The sequence below is a fragment of the Trachinotus anak genome, unplaced genomic scaffold (assembly GCF_046630095.1).
Source record: "Trachinotus anak isolate AG129_WGS33_773 ecotype Australia unplaced genomic scaffold, CSIRO_AGI_Tana_v1 ptg000007l, whole genome shotgun sequence".
In the NCBI taxonomy this organism is placed as follows: domain Eukaryota; kingdom Metazoa; phylum Chordata; class Actinopteri; order Carangiformes; family Carangidae; genus Trachinotus; species Trachinotus anak.
In genome coordinates this window covers 7,911,788-7,931,321 of record NW_027273858.1, presented here as the reverse complement: position 1 = coordinate 7,931,321, position 19,534 = coordinate 7,911,788, and the positions used below count along the sequence as shown (strand labels likewise).

Below are 19,534 nucleotides of genomic sequence, written 5' to 3'. Positions count from 1 at the left end.
AAGACGGAATTTGGAGTAAGCATTAAAAGGATGGTTAATGCCAACGATGTGAACCCAAATCTGGTTAATCACAGTGATGACAAAACAGAATTTATTATAACAATTTTCTCAATTAATCAGAAAATAGTGGAAAATGTTCATCACAATATCCTAGAGCCCAAGGTGACTCCATAAGATATCTTGTTCTGTCCAACATATAGTCAAAACCAATGATATCCAACAACATAAGACCAAGAAAAGCAGCTCATTATTTTTGTCACTTTTGTTTGAAAAATTACTGAAATAATGAGTCAATTATCAAAATGGCTGCTCTGCTCATTAAACCTGACAAAAACAGACCAAGGCTAAGGTTGAAACCCAGGACTTCCTCGGTATGAGTGCTACCACTGAGGCGGCTGGCCTTACAAAACACATGCAAATCCTCGGAGAGAAAAACATTACAGCAAACTAACACCTCCACATTCATCCCACTAATTATGATGGGCTTCTTAGATACTGCTCCAGGTTATCAATATTTAACACTGCAGTGATCATTTAACGAAGACGTTGGTGGACAACAACAGCTTTGTTCATCAGCTATTTAAACAACTCCTCACTGCAGTACCATGGGGTTGAATACATTTTATTTTATTTATTTTATTTCACTGTAAACAGAGTCTAAATATCAGGAGGTACAGTGTGAGGGAAAAGTCTGTGTGAGAGGCGTGACAGGAGGGCTGTTTTGAAGTTTGTTTTCTTGCTCTCATAATCCACCTACTCAAACCCCTCTGGAAGGAGGTAGAGCTCTGTGCTGAGGAAACACAGCTGTTTGAAGCCTGACAGCCAAAGAGAGACACCACAGTGCAAAGATGAGCATATTGGAATACTGAAATTACATTTAAAATGGTGCATTTACTCTACCGCCTCTATGTCATTCACAATAATGGGCAAGTGTAGCACACAAGTAAATAGTAGAAACCTACGAGACTCCATATTCAAATATGGATAAAGTAATCATGAGTGTTGCTCCAATGTTGTTCCTTGTAAAGTCCTCTCATTGTATTCATAATGAGGAGATTCCATGGCTTTACCATACAGTGTTTTATATATGCAGCTCTTCAAACAGCAATGGCTGATGAGCAGAGTTAATTAACAAGCAGCAGAATGGCTCTAGGGTTTATGTAATGTTACACCCACTTTGTCAGGCCAGATTAGCCCAGTACAGAGGGGAAAAGGGCATGAACAGGCAAATGAACAAGGGAAATAAAGGAACAGATTCCTTCCAGTTTGGTTGACTGCCATGCTGTGACATAGGCCATGTAGAAATCGTGTTGGGTTATAGTTGGCTAAAAAAAATCAAGAATAATCCAGCACAGTAGTGCGAAGTCTCAGCATAAACCAAAACCAAAGATTCTAAATTATAATAATTCTCCTTGTCTCCATTTCATTTCATAACACTTAGCTCAGATTATCTATTCAGAGAAGATAACATACAATTTCCTTCTAAGTGGAACTCTTGAGTGAAGCACCTGACTAGTTTGACTATGGGAACACTGGCTTGAGCATTATCGCATCACATTACATGCTCTCAAGTCAATGTTTCAGGTCATTCACTGCCTGCAAAGTTGTCTAACAAGACTAAAAAAATGACACCTCCCTGCAAGTCTAATGTTGGCTGTCTCATCAGTGACACTTCAGCAGGTACTGTTAGGTGTAAATACACATGAAGCCGAGGAAGGAAGATGAATGTTGCATGCTGTCACACAGAGATATGTGTGAGCGCATGTGGCAACTTGCAGCAGGACTCCTGGGAACGTGCCATCAGATTTCCACTGTAGCAGCTCTTTAGGCTAAGGGTTGACATCTAATAGCAGTTGAAAATCCCCTGCGCACCCAGGGAAATAAATAGTACTTGTGCTCTTCAAGGAACGTTGTCCCTTCAAAAACTCCCCAGGACTTGCCTAAATGGGCTGTCATGACAATTAAAAGAAGAAAACAATGAATGGGAATGGATTATTATGCCTTTCACGACTTGTTCATATCACTCTGGAGGCAGGACACAGTTGCAATGCTGTTGTGCTTTTTGTTGGATTCCATGTACGATGTGGTTGACAAGGTTAGAGGAAATAAAATGCTTAAAATGATATAAAAACAATGTTTTTACCTTTGAAGCTTAAAAGGCAGACAGCTGAGAGAGCACAATCAAGAATAACTGAAAAGCTGTGACAGTCAAAAATCAGTGGAGTCATGTCATTCTGGAGCATAGCTATAAACATTTTAGGGTGTGTTATCTAATGTTATTGCTGTCACTGCTCCTGCAGTTAATTTTAAGATAACCGAGAAAGGCTGCCAAGCTCCCATTCAACAAGCAATGGTGACACTGTCGTCAGGGGCAGCACGTCTTTCTTTCCAAATAATGGAGTTCAGGAGAAACTCTGCACTTAATTTTCATCTTCTTTTCTTTGTTTTTGCATGAATGAAAACAAAAAAGTTGTTCTTTATAATGACATAGACTTAAGCCACCTCAAGTATATACAATGTGATAAATGTTTAAGAGAAGATGGAGTAACCATAATCTGTTCCACCACCTTTAAAAGCTACATTGGTATGTCTGCATGATTGTGGCACAGCTGTCTCAAAAAATCTCAGCTCATCAATATCAGAGGTAACAGCACGAAAAGGAGGTGTGATATAAATACATTCAGTGGCTAATGTTGAAACACCTGCAGGGCAGTTAAGCAATCACAGGAAAAATCATGACTTGGACCTTGTGAGTTGAGTGCCACCTACTGTGATGGGGCATTGAAGAGGAACCTCAACCCTAGACTGACCCCTGCACACGAGAGAGTCAAACTGACCTTGGCATGCATATGAAACTCAAATGCACGCACACGCACACGCACACACACACACACACACACACACACACACACACAGGCAATGCAGATTCCAGTACACAGTGGCTGCATTCCAGTCAGTGAGCATGGCTCAGCATTGACATGCAGCTTTATTCTCTGAAGAGAGGCTGTGGAGAAGGGATAAGAGGAAATGATGCTTTGACCTTCAACGGACATTTATTCAGATAACTCAAAAGGAAAAGGGTTTCTGTTTTAGGTAATCTAAGAAAGAGAACTATGAAGCATCAACAGAGAATGTGACTGTCAAAAAGTGATGAACAAACACAAAAATTATTTCCCATTTATGATTTAGAAAAAAAATGCTGGTAATGCAAAGCACCTGTTAAAATTTGAATGTGAGCAGAAGTGGCTTACATTGCAACTGACTCTCAGCCAGGTGTAGATGAAATCTCCATGGTGCATTTGTCTTTCCAAAGGCAATTAAATAATAACATCATGCCTTGCAGGAGACACAACACTCCAAAGCTGGCTGATACAAAGACTGCAAAAAGGACCTGTCATTGTTTGCTGCCTATTTTAAGAGTTACAAAAAGACGACCCTTTTTATGTCACATGAAAACTACAGGCTGTTCAGTGTCATATTTAACAACCCCATGCTTACCATTTTTGTTGTTGTCGACAATGCCATCTCTTGTAATGTGTACAAAAACAATCACAATGAGAACAATGACAACGTGTGTAATACTAGGTCTCATCATTGTTATTATAGCACCACACATGATCACCAGGTTTACCTCTTCATTGTTAATAGAGTATTACCAGAGTAAAAGAAAACTTCAAAGAAAATAATATCACAATTATAAACAATAAGTTTGAGAATATCTCATTATGACCAGTGCACTGAGAGAAAGATGTAAGGATAGAGATAGTGAGAAAAAGATAGTTACAGACACAGCATGTAATGTTCCAAAAGCATGGATTGAATCCTGCCTCTGTGTGAGAATGGACTCTTTGAAAATATGTGACTGCCAATCTGATAAACACTTTAGTGAGCTCACAGGAGGGGAGCTTGTAGCGCATCAGGAGGGGGAGAGAGGTACGAACAACCTGGCCCTCCTATACAACCAACAGCTAAAACATTGTCTCCACACTCTCTACAACATATTGAATTCTTAATTACAATCAACAACATATATGTCCCATTGGTTTTGGCTTCATAATAATGATATGCACTTTTTACATGTAGGCATGTAATTAGAAAAATAGATTTTTATTATATCTCATATCTATTCAGTATATGCACCATGCCTATCCACAGTCAAAATATTAGACTCCCAGTATAACACCCACAGGCTGCTGCCTCAAAAATGATCAGAAAGTCGAATCAACTTCTCTCCAAATTATTTTCAACCAAAAACTGAACATTTCAACTATAACGGTAGAAATTAATGGAAGGCTATTAGACTACAGTAGTATTAGTTAGACACTCCAAATAAACTGGAAACTGAATGTATTTAATATGAGCCAAAAAATGCCAACGTTAATATGTTTTATAATGTGTCTCTGCAACAAGATGGCTGCACCCACAGTTTTCTGTGAATTCTTTTTCAATTTATGTCTATTTTTCTTTAGCTTTCTTTAGCTACTGACAGCTACGTCACAATGCCTCTCTTCTCCTCTTCCCTTATCTGGAGATCGTTGATCAAACAGGTTCTTTAATCAAAATGCTGTCTGACTGTTACTCAAGGCATTTGTGTCTCATCTGGGAGATGAGTGGAGTTTCCCCAGGCAGGTAAAGATTTTGTGAGCTGTCCACAGCAACCAGAATCCACTCTGACCCAGCTGTGCTGTTCTTTCATGGAGTCTATCAATAATAGGTTGGGAGAGCAAAATGAAGCTGCTTTCATGTGCAGCAAACAAAAACAAATGCAGTTATGTTGCTTCACACATAACTGGCAACAATGTTTTGTAAAACTGAAACCCACCTACAGATCTGAGCATTCATAAGGAGGTATAAAGAGGTGAGGGGAAGCCTAACCAGACAAGTGGTACCTATTCCACACCATTCTCCCATGTCTGTCTCTTTGCCTTTCTCAGTCTTTCTCTGCTCAGGAGTTTCTTCTCCACAGTTCACCACCTACTCAAGGAGATGGGTCATAAAAGGGACCCAGGTGCTACTCATCGTTTCATAGAGTTTCACTTCACCTCTTTCCACCTCTCAGCTTACTGTGCCTGCTTCCCACATCTTGATTGACAGTGCATGTTAGAATGGTATCTGCTAGATAGCTCCATGATTCCCACTCTTTTATTTCTATTAATTACAAAGGAAGACAAAGGAAGAAGGGTCTTACATAACCTACTTTGAATAATCCTACAGCAGAGGAAGGATACTTTACATAACCACAACCTGGATTCCATTCAAGACACTGAATGCTATTAGCAAGACAAGAATTTGATGGATCCTAAAATGTTTCCAAGCACAGTGGCCTTAATTACAATAATAGCAAAAGGGTCATTGTATTATTTTTCTATTACTGTTTGGATATGCCTACCCAAAGTGTATCCTTCCTAACAGCAACACCCCTTTGCAAAGGCTTTTGACTTATGCTGCCTTCATGGGCAGAACCCAGAGTATCTCAGCCTGATCAAAGCAGCGACTAACCCTCAATGACACAAGGCCGGAAGATCTCCAGATAGATGAATAGATTAGCATCATTAATGCCAGTGACACAGGGATTTAATTGTGGCTCTTGTATTCCGGCTAGCATGAACCCCGGCGGGTTATCTCTCAGTGGTGAAGCCCAGCCGACTCTAGCAGCAGTCACAGAAAGGCAGGGCTGACTGATTGGCTGGGATGTTAATTTCACAGCGCTATATCCATGACTACACTTCCATTTCATTTGGAGAGAGATGCTTGTTCATCTAGTTGCGCTAACTTGACAAGCAAGCTAATTATCAGTAGCTGGGACTTGCCCAAAGATCGTCAGATTACTCATGCAGGAAGAAACTGAAGGAGCTTTGTTGTGCATCTTAAGAGGCAAAGAAAAAACAGGAGGTAAAGCTTTGTGTAGCAGAGTGATGACTGATAAAGACTTAACTGGTATTTGATACTGACAGCAGGAACACAGTCTGTAAAACTGAATAATAGTAATGATAGTATCATCTTTGTTATAGACTTAAGTGTGGGCCATATAGTGTAGCTGGGCAAACTGCAGACATAAATTTAATGAAACAAATCTTCACTACTTTTTCCTCACCAGTGACATATCTTTGCTTAAATTTGAGTGAATTGCAACCACACAAGGATTGGATATCATGCCTGGAGATGGGCCTGTTGGTTGAGTGAGTTCTATTATGCCAAGCAAACTTAATCAATGGCAGAGAAGTATTTGAGAAGGTTTATTCAATAATCCTCAGTGCTATAAAACAAGATCATCAAATGAGCTTTGTGAAGAGTGATATAACTATGGCTCTCATGACTGCTTCTGCTTTAACCTTTCTTTCTTTCTTTTTCTTTACTGAACTATTCAATTCTCATAGATGGAGATGAGAAAGAGTGCAGAAGATGAAGCAAAACACCAGAGATAAGAGGAGAAAATGCCACATGACAGCACAAGGGAGTCCCATTTAATTTACCAGAGCCAAAGCATGACCAAATCTGGGGAACACTATGAATAAATGACATGCATTATTTCACATGAATCTGCTTTGACTTTCACTGTTTTTGTTAACTTTGTCATTTTCCTGCTCTCCCCACTCACAGCGCCACGCCTGCACAAATGGGAGCTTCTGAAATGAGTCCAGAGTGCCGGCATGTTCCTCCTCCCCTTTGTCTGTGCTGTAAAGAATGTCCCCTCACTGCTGCTGTGTAAATGTCCCCTGCTTTGCTGATGGATCTTCGCAGGGTGGATTCAACAGCAGGGTCTGATTGAATTTCCCACCATCAGATTAATCTCAAGCAGACACATGGAGCCACCTGCATCGACGCATAAATATGCGCGTGTACATCCACACAAATATGAACACATCATCACATACACGCAAATACATCTACACAAAAACAAAAGTAAAATTAAAAAATATATATACACAGATGCACATATACACAGCAAATGTTCATCCAAGCATAGTGTTTTGTTTCAATCACTGTGGGTCGATCATGTAGGATAAAGTACCACAAAACATTTTGCCCCGTCACTTGCCCTCAGACACATTACAGCACACACAGTATGCAGTACATGTACACAGTAAATATCCAACCTGAACAAAGGAAGCTCAGCAGCCATGCCTGAAATTATTTTCATAATGAAGTCTAATGCTAGACACAATTCATATTCAAACAATCTCTTCAAACCCAATTACCTATTTATTACGACCACAACGCAACAATATCACAATAAGACATGACAGCTATGATTATTTCTCCTGACGTGATTCTACTTTGCACCTAATTATCACTTTTAATGTGAAAATGTCTACTTTTTCCATTACAGCACATCGTTATGGTCGTCTGATGGCAGTTAACCTGCAAAACAAAACTGAAGACAAAGTTGTAGGCAATGTCTATGTGAAGGCAATTATCTTCTCATATTCAACTCAAGCACAGTGGATTTAGCTGTGATACATCTGCAAGTTATGGTTGGAAAAATTACCATAATCATCTCATTTAAAATGATGTATTAGGTTATTCAAGGCAGCAGTATGCTTCTGCAAACTGTTTATGATGAACTTTTTTTAAACAATGGGAGTTCCTGACCTCTGTTAAATAAAGCTAACTTGCAGAGACAATAGTAGCTTGTGGCAAATACATGAGTGGGTTTAGAATTAAAAGGCATTAATAGTGATTAAAAAAAAGTAAATAAAATTACACAGATGCTTATCTTTAGGTTTTTGCTGTAGTCTGGAATTGTTGTGATACTGAATAATGAATGAATACTAAACACTTAATTAATGGTTAACTGAGCCATCATGCTTGTGCCCTAAAGTGGAAATAATGAGTCATTATCATGGTAGGTCTGCTTTGATTTTACTGAATTATTACCTCTAAAAGTTTGAATACTATTCTTCATTCTTCTTTTATCATGGACTTTGAACACTGATATCCGTTTTTTTGGATCTGGGCTCTCAGTGCCACTGCTGCTGGACAGCTGTTTGCACATAGGGTAAAGATACTTAGGAAGACCTTCTTTGTTCCTTGTACATATGTTTACGTTCAGAGGAAGAGTCTCTTTGGAACATTTAGTTCCCCACACATCTGTTTGTGCTCAGCCATGGTGTCATTTTTAACAATCTTACTGACTGTCAAACTACTCTTTGCAGGAATTAGTTCAAAATTCAACTTTCTGAAGTTTCACTGTGGAGTGATGGTGGAATGTGTCAGCTTGTGAGATCTTTGGATATCTATTTTTCTATATCATTTTTGAATGTGTCACTAGGATAACATGCTAAAGTTACAAGGATAAAATCCTTATTAAAGAGATAAGACATATAGTGATACATATAGTATCATTTAAGATTATCTTATGGCTATAAGCTACTTCCCAATTTACCACTAGTCTGGGATTCACTTTGTGTGTGACTAGAGTGTAAGGTATGATGAATTCTTCCAAGATGAAACCAACCTAAACTAAAGAAATTCATAATGCAGTCATTATTTCACATAAAGTTACGCAAATTACAGGTAAATCCTAGTTCTGATGATGTTCTGATGTAAAAAAAAAAAAAAAAAAAAGAGAAGATTTCTGTTGTATGTTGTGTTAGTGTGCTGTTTATTAGCAACAGCTAAAATAGAAGAATTAGCATTTTTCAGTTTGTGTTCAACCATTTAGGCTCCATAGTTTTAAAACTTGATTTAGACTTAGTCTAAATCTTAAAAGCAGCCATAATTTACTGTATCCAAAAATCAAGTACCAGGCAAAATAAGTCAGTGTGAGTATTTTCAACCACATCTGCAAAGGATGTATCTGAATGGAGTTCACCCACAGCTCCTTACACAAAATCTTTGGCATAGACTATGTGGAAAAAAGGGGTAAGTTAAGAAAGAGCTAAGAAAAATTTGTTATAGTATGGTTAGTAACCTGCATTATTTTGATGTCTTTTTTTATGCAGTATACTATATCATATAAGCTGAGATACAGGAATGCATTTTACAGACAACTTTGATAGTTTAGAGAGTAAAAACAAAAAAGCACAAGCTTTATTGAACGAGTCCTGTAGAACAAATGCGTGCACAAAGACATGCACAAATCCAAATATGTGAAGTTTAGTCAAATGTATAGCAAGCAAGCAAGCAAAGTGTATTTATATAGAATATACATAACTTATAAAGTAATGAAGAAAAGCTGGCTTTAATCTTTATCAATTTTGGTGCTTGCTTATTTTGCAGTTCAATGTTAAAATGAACTAAAACAGCAAATATTATAAATATATAAAATGTACCATAAATAGATATTCTACTTGTTTTTTGGCATGGGCGTTTCTGCCTTTATTATGATAGTGATAGCAAGAAAGAGATAGAAACGTTAAGGGAGGAATGACATGCAGTGAAGGGCCCAGGCTGAATTTGAACCCAGGCTGCTGCATTAAGGACTCAGCCCTGATTGTACCCGCTGCTGAGCTTCTGGAGCATAATTAGATATTCTAATCTGAAGAAGCCAGTCAAATCAGGCAGTGTGTTAAATAGCTCTCACAATATTTGTGATAAAAGAAAGGAGAAAGCTTACTGTGAGTATTCTGGTTGCCCACTGAACTGGACAACGCAAACATTATAAAAGATATACAAGTATACCATAATTTTTGGACAGGTTTTGTCTACTAAACCACACCATCCTCTCCACTCTATTACAATGTATTGTTCCTAAAAGTGATGTACTGTTGTAAATAACCAAAATATTAACTTCTGTTACATCAAGATTTCCTGTGTTAAGATTTGACTGTTTATTTCAGTCTCTTTCAAGGCAAGACAGCAATATCTCTACTGACCCAGACAAGATCAGAAAAATAATAACAAAAAAAATACTGTGGAAAAAAAACTTGCAAATGCAAGGGCCCAGTTTCATAAGCGCACAGCTCATGGTGAGGTCCAAGGTCGGGGACGAGGAATGATTGTTCACTCAAGATAATATCAACATCTTATTTTGGAGCCAGACTAAAAGAGGCCTTGAGAATACTTTCCATTTATCTCTGTCTATATTTCAAAGAAATACAACTGAGAAAGTTGAAATTTTATCATTTTTGAAAAGGTAACTGGTGAAACACACTATATTCTACACAGATCACTAAAAACACAAGCAGGATTACACATGTAATCCATGTATTTAAGTATGTATCCACGCATGTATATGAGAGAGAGAGGTGGTTTCTCACATAGTCACATCGACTGGGCAGCAAAATGTAAATCAACATCAGACAACCTGGGAAGTCTATCGACATTTCAGATACTGTGATAATCTCTTCGCAAGCATTATCCATAGTATCACTTTCATGACACGACTTTTATCACTGACATGAAAAGTAAACAGACCTCTTCCTTACATTTTAAGCTCTTCTGGCAATAGGTATGAGGAAGCTCTTCTTACACCTGGTCACTGTGGATGACAGAACTAAACTAGAGACCAGTGAGAGGGATTTTAACTCCAAACATATAACGGTGTGTGTTGTTAATCCCCTGCAACTACAATACTGCGCTCCAGCTATCTTTCAGGTCACCTCCACAATTTGTAAGATCACTCTTCACCCGGACACCCAGGTTGCTAGGTCAGCAAACAATCCGAAAGTAGACATGGAAATAGGCTCAATAAAAGTTTTATAGAATAGAAGCAGAAGTGTGCCTTCACAGGGTTTCTGCAGGGAGGAAAGACTGCATATTTTTTAAAGTCAAATGTAATTAATGGTTAACAGGTAATCATTTAATCATTTGTGGATGCTATGGTAATCCCTTGGCGTTTGACAAAATTGCTCTGTTGTGAACATCTTAAATAAATATATTCATATATATGCAAATTTTTTTTATTATACTGTATAAATAGGAATGACAATTAATGACAAATCAAGGACAATGTGCAATAGTGCTGCAACAGTATACTGTAAGAGAAATATATTAAAGGAGCTATTTGTAAGTTTAGCTGTAGTATTAGCATTAATAGCTGTTTACTTACCAGTCTTGGCAAAAGCTTCGGCCATTGTTGCATTTACAAGACAAAAGGTTATAATACACCCACTGAGCAGTGCTATTTCTTCAGGGAAGATTGGACACGATAGTTACTCAGACTATCATGACAAGACAATCAGGAACAGGGATAGCTGGTTAGCATGCTAACTTCAGTACAAGAAAAGGAGAGATGGAAATAGATGCCAAAGCAAGAGGGTTGATTTCACTACTGGAGACAGCTCTTGAAGTTTGATGCTGAACTCGCAACATTTCTTCCACGTTAACAGCAGATAATGCTAATGTTGGCTATATAACAATAGCAAAACTAACAAATAGCTAATTTAGACACACAAATAGCAACCTGTAATATTACCAGCTTCTTTCAGTAACATGCAGTGACCAATTATCTGTTGTACCCTCAAGGCCAATTTGCCATAATGGAAGGACTGTGTATTATTTATGATACATACACTGAGAGTTCAAAGATGAATAACAGAGATGCCCTCTATAGGAAACCAGCTTTAGTCCTCAGCATATGGTTAGCTACACTACCCTGGAGCAGCTTGAATATTATGGAGGAATTACTCTCACAGGACACACCATAATCACTGGGAGCCCTGCATCAATGTTCCTCATATCCATACCATCCCTTATTTACAGCTACACTGTAGGTGACGCAGCATTTTGGTCAAATGAGCAAGAGCGGACACGGAGATCATTGAGGTGCTGCTGCTTTCTGCCTTCACACCAGATGGCAAGCCCTGTCTCACCTCTTTCTTTCTTTTCTCCATGCTTATTTTTCTCAGTCACTATGGATGACAGTCAATGCTATTCTTGCTGAGAGAGATATCACCTACTGCTAAAGATGGCACTGTGAGGCCCACCATCAAGTCAAATGAATGCAGATGCATTTATGAGATGCAAGCTTCTGTTTACTGCAATAATTTCCCTCAGTGGGGGTTATCACTGCGAAGCACCCTGTGTATAGATCATCTGTTAAACACATCTCATCTCTCATGCTCTCCCTTCCTACCTCCCTCAGCAAAACAGTGGCTAATTAGTTCTACCCAGTTTTGTACTAATTTACTGCAGTGCATTCACACCCGTCCTCAAATCTCAAAAGGTGTTTAAAGATAAATGTGTCTGCACTATTGTTGTCCATCTGTGTGTGTTAATACTTGTCAGTGTGTTCTGCTTGATGAAGACACATCTTTCCAGGATGATGTATGCATGATAAGCAACTGTGAATCAAACTGTGAGCTGGATCGCAGCACTGGAAAGAAAATGACAGAGAGAGATACAGAGGGTGAAGGGGAGCGATAGAGAGACACTGAAAAGAGAGTGAGAGACAAGACGGTGAGCCCCTGGGCTGGGTAATTGTAATGGTGTCAAATGAATAAGGTCATTACTGTTAATGTCTTTCAGGGCATTACAGTCTATTTGTTATGTCCTTTATACACCCAGGCAATGGCTGGATTGTAACACTAAGGCCACAGTATAATTTGCATCACTTGAATATATAACAGACAGATTCTCTTTCTATCTTATTGTCTTACTTTAACACTGATGAGACAAAACATTATGACCACCTGCTGAATTTGCTGTTGGTGCTTCGCTTACAACCAACCATACTGAGAAATTGACTTCACAAGACCTCTGAAGGTGCCCTGTGGTATCTAACACCAAGACATTAGCAATGGATCCTGTAAGTCTTTAAGTCCTTGTTCCAGCACATCCCAAGCCCCCCAACACCCGCTGGTTTGTGGTTTGTCCCTCCTTGGACCTTTGTCTGTCTGTAAGTACTTACCACTGCTGTCCAAGAGCACCTTACAAGTCTTGCCCGGGTTGGAGAAACTCCAACCCAGTCATATTGGCAGACAAATCGATAATGAAAATAATCATTAGTTGTAGCCCTAGCACCTACATAAAGAAATGCAAACCTATTGGCAAGGGCTGCTCCTGTCAGAGCCACTGACTGTTGTCACATTGTCTATGTGCTGCTAATGACCCTTGACCTTGTTGGATGCCCTCAGGCCCTGGACAGTCCCATTTGTCTACTTGATGCGGCTGACAGCCTGTCTACCCAGCAGGTGCTCTCAGGCCTTACTTTCAGCCACTGACCCGCACTGATGAAAAACCAGGCCGTCTGTTAGCTTTCTCAAGCCAGGCTTGCTGGCACATGGTACAACCCACTGCCACCCAGAAAATACACACCCATGAGCACACTTACACTGCACACAAACATTACACATGCAGGCACTTTAACAGAATTATTGGTCCATGCAAGCAAATACTCTACATATAGATGAGAATGTACACACACATACACATACACAGTTGCCATCATAGCATGTCTCAGCTGGCACTGAGTGGCTGTACTAACACCATGACTCCTGCCATATGGCCAGTGACATACTGCTCTTCATTAGGGCTCAAAGCGACAGCCCTCTGGGGCTAAGCTGTAACTCACTGACACTTCATGGGCAAAAGGGCTTCGGCCCAAATGGCCTAAATTACCTTACAAACATCCATTGTAATGTTTAGTATAAAAAGCAAAGGCTTCTAATAAGTCTTCCCAGATTTATCTACTTAAAGACAGCAGCAGTAGGAAAAATTTAAATATTGGAAGGCAAATAGAATTATACATGGAGAATGAGGGCAGATTTCTAAAATAGTCTTAAAAAAGCCATTTGTCACAGCAACCCTTAAAAGCCAAATTAGAAGCACAGTTAATGGGATTTACAGATGCCAGACACAATAGCATGTACTGTTTTACAATATAATGCAATCTACATTTGAGTTCAATTTCATACATCTGTAATCTCATTGTTTTGTTGGTTCAATGTCAGTCATTTTTTGGTAGTTTTTTTGGAGTATGCAAAGTAGTGCTCAGATTCAAACCACTGCCTTTACCAGATGATGTGTCATTATCATAATACAGTACACTGACTGCATGGTATTGCTTTCTATCTAAGATTACTACATTCATCAACAAAACCCAAGTCACAATGCGATCTCCACTATCTTTGCTGAATTCAGGCAGCTCTTGGATATAAATGCCAATTTTGTTGGCTAACCAAGATCGCTAGTTCAGCTAATCTATTTGTATTATCGAGAAGGCAAGGCTTTGTATTCACTACAAAGAGGAATAAATATGCACCTGCAAACATGATATGAGATTAATGTTTGTGATTGTACATCCAACCATTGTAGACAAATGACAGCTTTCCTTTCATCTCTACAGGTATACTCCTGTCTCTATTTTCCTCTCTGCCTGTCTCACTTTGTAAATACATTTCTTTTTACAAGATAGTGCACATTTTTATTGTCCATTTATTTCCCACATTATGTCCTCTCCTTACTGAGAGAGGCTGAGGATGTGCTCTTGATAGACTGTGGTGATTCCAACTACAGCATGTTCATGGAGTTGGAGTTACCACTCTTGAGTCTAGTTTTCCAATGTCCATTTTAGTTTTGGACCAACAGGAATTCTTTCCATACACATATAATGTTTTCTATTATATCCGCTTAATTCTATATTAGTATCAGTTCCTTTTGATTCATACCTGTGGACTTATCTTTGACGAGGTGCACCTTCATATCAATGTGGGAGTGAGGCTGTTTCTGAAAGTGGGAGTAAGTAATGACTTTATCTGGATGCAGTGCCGTTTGTTTCAGGTTCTGACTGCGCTAAGGCTGCATCCTTAATTGTCTCTGACTCTTCCGTCCATTAAGTTTGTAGGTATCCGTGGGAGATATTCCTTGTTAAAAAAAAAAAAAAAAAAAGGCTGGGGGCCATTTTACTTTACCTTTTTTTATTTTCTGTAAAAAAATGTAGGTGTTTTAACAGCCTTAAGACAATTAAGGCTGTTAAGGTAAGGTAAGGGCTGTACATATAGCAATGACCTGTTATATCCATTGGGAGTAAATTATGCTCCTACTCATATTTATTGGACTATCAAAAATAACTTTGCTCTTAACGCCTAAAACTCCACACCTGACAACAACCTTAGTGAACCTATGAAGACTAAAAAGTATGTAATGAATCTCTTAATTCTGTGATGTCATATTGTTAGATAGTGCACCATCAGATTGCTTTGACGGAAACTATTACTCACACTTCAACAGACTGTTCAGAACCACAGAGCATATTAAAGTGGTTAGAAAAGGCTATCATTTAAAATTCTACTTGTATGTCCTGCTCACTTCTACTTTAGTTAACTGGGGTTTTGACTTTTAATAGCTGTAATTGGCTACAGTTAAACTTTAATTCAAACATTTTCTTCGTGATCTGATTCTAAAGATTACATTTGATTACAGTGCTGTATTATGAACTTGGTCTTAAAATCCCTATTCTGTACCACATGTGACTGGCAGGGGCTGCAACATCCAATTATTTTAATTCTCAAATAAGCAACCAAGTATTATCTCATTTTATCAATACTTACTTGCTGATAAAATGTCAGCAAATAGTAAAAATTGCCCATCACTATTTCTCAGAGGCCAGGACATCTACAGTCTTCTGTGACCAAAAAATAAAAAGAAGAAAATAACAATAATAAAAGAAAGTGATTTGGGCTACTTTAACCAGCAGTCTGAATGTGGCTTTGTAACCAATGTAATCAGTATTATTTTCCTCTTGAATGCTTAAAAAAAAATCTGGCAAAAAGGCATTTTTTTACATCATGTGTAAAAGATATAGCGTTTATGAGATCAATATTAAGCAAAGGGAAACCAAGACTGATCTCTAAAAGAAAATGTCTGTTTAAATATTTAGAAAAGTAACACTACAATTGCAAGCTTTTGTGTTTTATTTTCTCAAGATAAAATATGCTCGAACCCTCATGATTCCCATTCAAGTGAATTAGTCAATAATTCAAAAAAAGTCGGTTCCTTCTCACATTTCTGGCATGATCTTGCTAAAACAGTTCATTTTCAGTGAAAATAAACGTACTATAGTGTAGTATATATAGTATTTTTATAATATGATGTAAATTTTTGTGTTTTAATTTATGTTCTCAGATTATGCCATCTGTGAAGATGACACACTTGCATGCAAGCACATTCATACATATATATTAATATACTACAAATGACATGCTATTTCCCACTGCTCTTTCATGCTTCTTTGTCTAAAAGGCCTTTCAAATTAATACAAATTCATTCTGCCAAGCATGTTGCTTGTCTCTGTTTGTTCCCAGTGCAAGTGCTTGAGCAGCTACTATATTACATGATGGGGTTTCACTATGAATAAGACACTGTAGAGACAGATGTGGTAGGGGCCACTTCCATGAAGACAAGAAAATAAAATGCATGCGAGATGGCTCGAGGAGGAGGAGGGTAGGGGAGGAGGGGAGGAGGCAGGAGCTACCTGTATCTAACTTCCCATCTGCCCTGCAACCTCGCACAGATGATAACAGGACTAGGGACCTCTATAAACACTTCTGTCATTGCAGCAACTAGAACAAACCCCACTGGAGTGAGAGATAAAAGCAGTGAGATTATGATTCACACTATTATGATGCTTTTTTTTTTTTTCTTCATCAATTGAGATGTTTTGTTGTTCTTTTAGCCCAGTGCCACCCCAGTCAATTCAAAACAACAGTGGGAAACAAGCATCACTGTTTGTTGGGTAACTACTGATGATTAAAACAGCATTGTAATTGCAGATGACCAAACTAAAGAACATTCTGCTGTGAACTACCAATTTTTTATATTACATTGGTCCCTGGCAATGGGTTGTATTATGTGTATTCCCTATTAATGATTGTATTTCTTAGTGCATAGCCATAATAGTACTACTTATAAAGGAGTGCCTTTGTCTTATGTATACATGCACAAATAAATGATTGCGAATACATATTTGTCCAGGCTTTCAGTTTATTGGCCTAACTGACCAATGGAGTGTGCAAATTAGGGCTATAGCAGCTGTTCCCATGGAGTAACAGAAAACATTATTGCCTGGAACCATCGAGTCATAGGTGGTAATTGTGTTTTAGATTAAAAGCTTAGTAGGCTGATTGTTGGTGCTGGCTGAGTCAATAAGCAGGCCTAGTGAGAGGAGTGCACATTGGGTCTGCCGTGGTGATTAACTGCATGTTCCTGAATTTTATTTGTGATCAAGCATGGAGATTAAAAGCAGCAATGGTCTGAGAGGGAACTGCATTAAAAAAGGTACACTGTGTGCCAGTGGGTCTTTAAGTTCACTACAGGCTTGCTAGTGGATATATCTCCAAACACAGTGCCCCAAGGAGGTTGGATCCACCAACAGTGGAGGTTCACAGCAAAATATGCTGAAGATCCAAAGTGTTCCCATTCGATTAAGCACTATTGTTAGCCACTCTTCATTCCACAAAGCTTCCCAGTTTGATAGGTACTCTGAGCTAGATTCCTTTGGATAGTACAGCTCTGCCCTGACTCTAAGTCTCCGCTTCTTATGAAATGAGATAGCCGTATCACGCTGAGCAATCACACTGAGCTGTTGACATTTAGAGAAATCCCTTCTCTGTCATCCCAGGAGAAAAGTGATCTTCATCTCAATAACAATCCATTATGGATAGGGTTTTGTGAAGACACTGAGCACAACAGGTAATCATCCAAAGGTGGGATATTAACTGGTTGCCACCAAGTTTCTCATCAAATCTTTTCAAAAATATCAACATCATATCACAACTATGGATGAAGAGAAATTGATGTTTGCTTTCAAAGTAACAAATGCAATACATTAAATATTATTCATATTCGAACAACATCAATTCATTGGATCAATTATAGAAAGTACAATGCCCCAGGCCCCAACTCTTCCCCTGTACATTTCAATTCAAGAAAAAAAACATCTCCACATGGGGATTTAGAATGTACAAAATGTGTCTTAGAGGTGTGTCTACACAAAGCTTTCAGGAATGTGAGCTTGATTTGTGTAGGGCATGTGTTTTTTAAATCTGTGTATACATTTCAGCAATCCTCTTATATATGTCAAATATGTTTAATTTCCTGCATGCAGAAAATTGCATCAATACTGCTGTGACAATGACAGCATGACCACAATAGCGTGGTCATGTGATTCATGTGATGCAGGGTTGAGCTCAATACTGCCATCACCACATTCCTTTAATGAGTTTCCGGTTTTTGCTGGTGAAAGTTACATGAGGGCAAGTGGTGCAAGTGGGCAAGGGAGGGCTACTTATCATACATATTTCATTGTAAACAGTATTAAAAGGAGAGCAAGGGATAATGTAAAACACGACAATCATTAGCTATTTACTCCCACCCAGAGACAGAGGCCTCTCTGCTTCCTGCTTGACAGTGTAATCCACAAAGTTGACTTGGACCTTCTAATCTCTCACTGCACCTGATCTGCTCCTCAACCTGTCTGAAACTCTCCCAGATATTTGTTCTCTTTCATGCTGTACTTCAGTGCAAACAGAAGAGTGTGAACAACCCGATTCATTTCACAAAAACAAAAACATAATGCACAAATAGACAATGCAGCTGATTTTTTCCATCCTCTTGTCAGGTCATCAATTATTCCTAATCAATTAGCATTAACAGAAGGGTAGATATGATCATTTGAATGCATGGGCGCATACCTGTATATGTGCAGTTACCATTTTAGCTATCAAATTTAGATGGTGTCTTTGTAGCAACAAATCATCCATCACACTGTGCTTCTTCACATTAATTTAAACTCCAAACAATTAATTAAGGTTTAGGCAAAAGGAGGAAGGCAGGAGGAAGGCAGGAAAACTTGGCCTTTGTTAGGGGTGACAATGCCTTCATACACAGCCAATCATGACCTTTTCAGCTAAAGATGTAAACACTGGTCAGCAAACATTTGCTACAGTGTTGTGTAATACTGTTCTGCCTCGACTGTTAGTCTCACTACTTCCCTGCTGCGTGGTCAGCTGGCTGCCACACACGTATCTGCTATCATGGACGTGTTTTCTATATGTGTAGTGTGCTGTTAAAATCTCAGACAAATTCACTGCATTGTACTATAGTGAAGTTTTTGACCTATTTTTTTCTTCTGCATCGTGACTCTTGCAGTGCCGCAAAGTGATGTGAACATGAGGAAACAAGCCCATGTCACCACGCTGGAAAGCATTCACCCTGCTAGTTACTATAACATCAACATTCTATATCTAAATTATTGTGCTTCTGTGTTTGTTTTGTTTGGGTTTACACTGCTGAGTCAGAAGCATCAGTTTTCAGTCGTCAACATCCTTCTGTTGACACCACAGTGATCAAATGCATTTTAAAAGGATTTTCACGACACTGGAAGACAAACCCGACAGAAATTTCAGGCATTTCAGCAGCATTTTTTATGGTGTCATCAGAGTTTGCTTTTTTCCACCTGCAAAAACGACCAGACTAAAGGAGTAAATGTTCCAGACTGCTTGCCATAAACACACGCTCAAAAGTCCTTGAGTGAGACAGTGAAGCCTGAGGTGCAGGAGGATTCATCTAAAGCAGAACTTGTGCCCTCACACTAATGTGACCTGGGAATTTTTTTTTAATCGCTGCTTTTAGAGAATCACCTCATATTTAC

At 38.7% G+C, this 19,534-nt stretch overlaps 1 protein-coding gene and 1 long non-coding RNA gene across 4 annotated transcripts in view; one reads left to right on the top strand and one right to left on the bottom strand.

The window, feature by feature from the left end:
- The window catches only part of LOC139622713 (uncharacterized), a 31,883-nt gene extending 15,312 nt beyond the window's left edge, over positions 1-16,571 (top strand). The window contains exon 4 of the long non-coding RNA XR_011691365.1: positions 6,378-16,571. This is a non-coding gene — a long non-coding RNA (uncharacterized lncRNA). The remainder of the gene's footprint in view (positions 1-6,377) is intronic.
- The window catches only part of LOC139622712 (glutamate receptor ionotropic, delta-1-like), a 222,398-nt gene that overhangs the window by 148,545 nt on the left and 54,319 nt on the right, over positions 1-19,534 (bottom strand). The gene's annotated exons all lie outside the window — the stretch shown is intronic.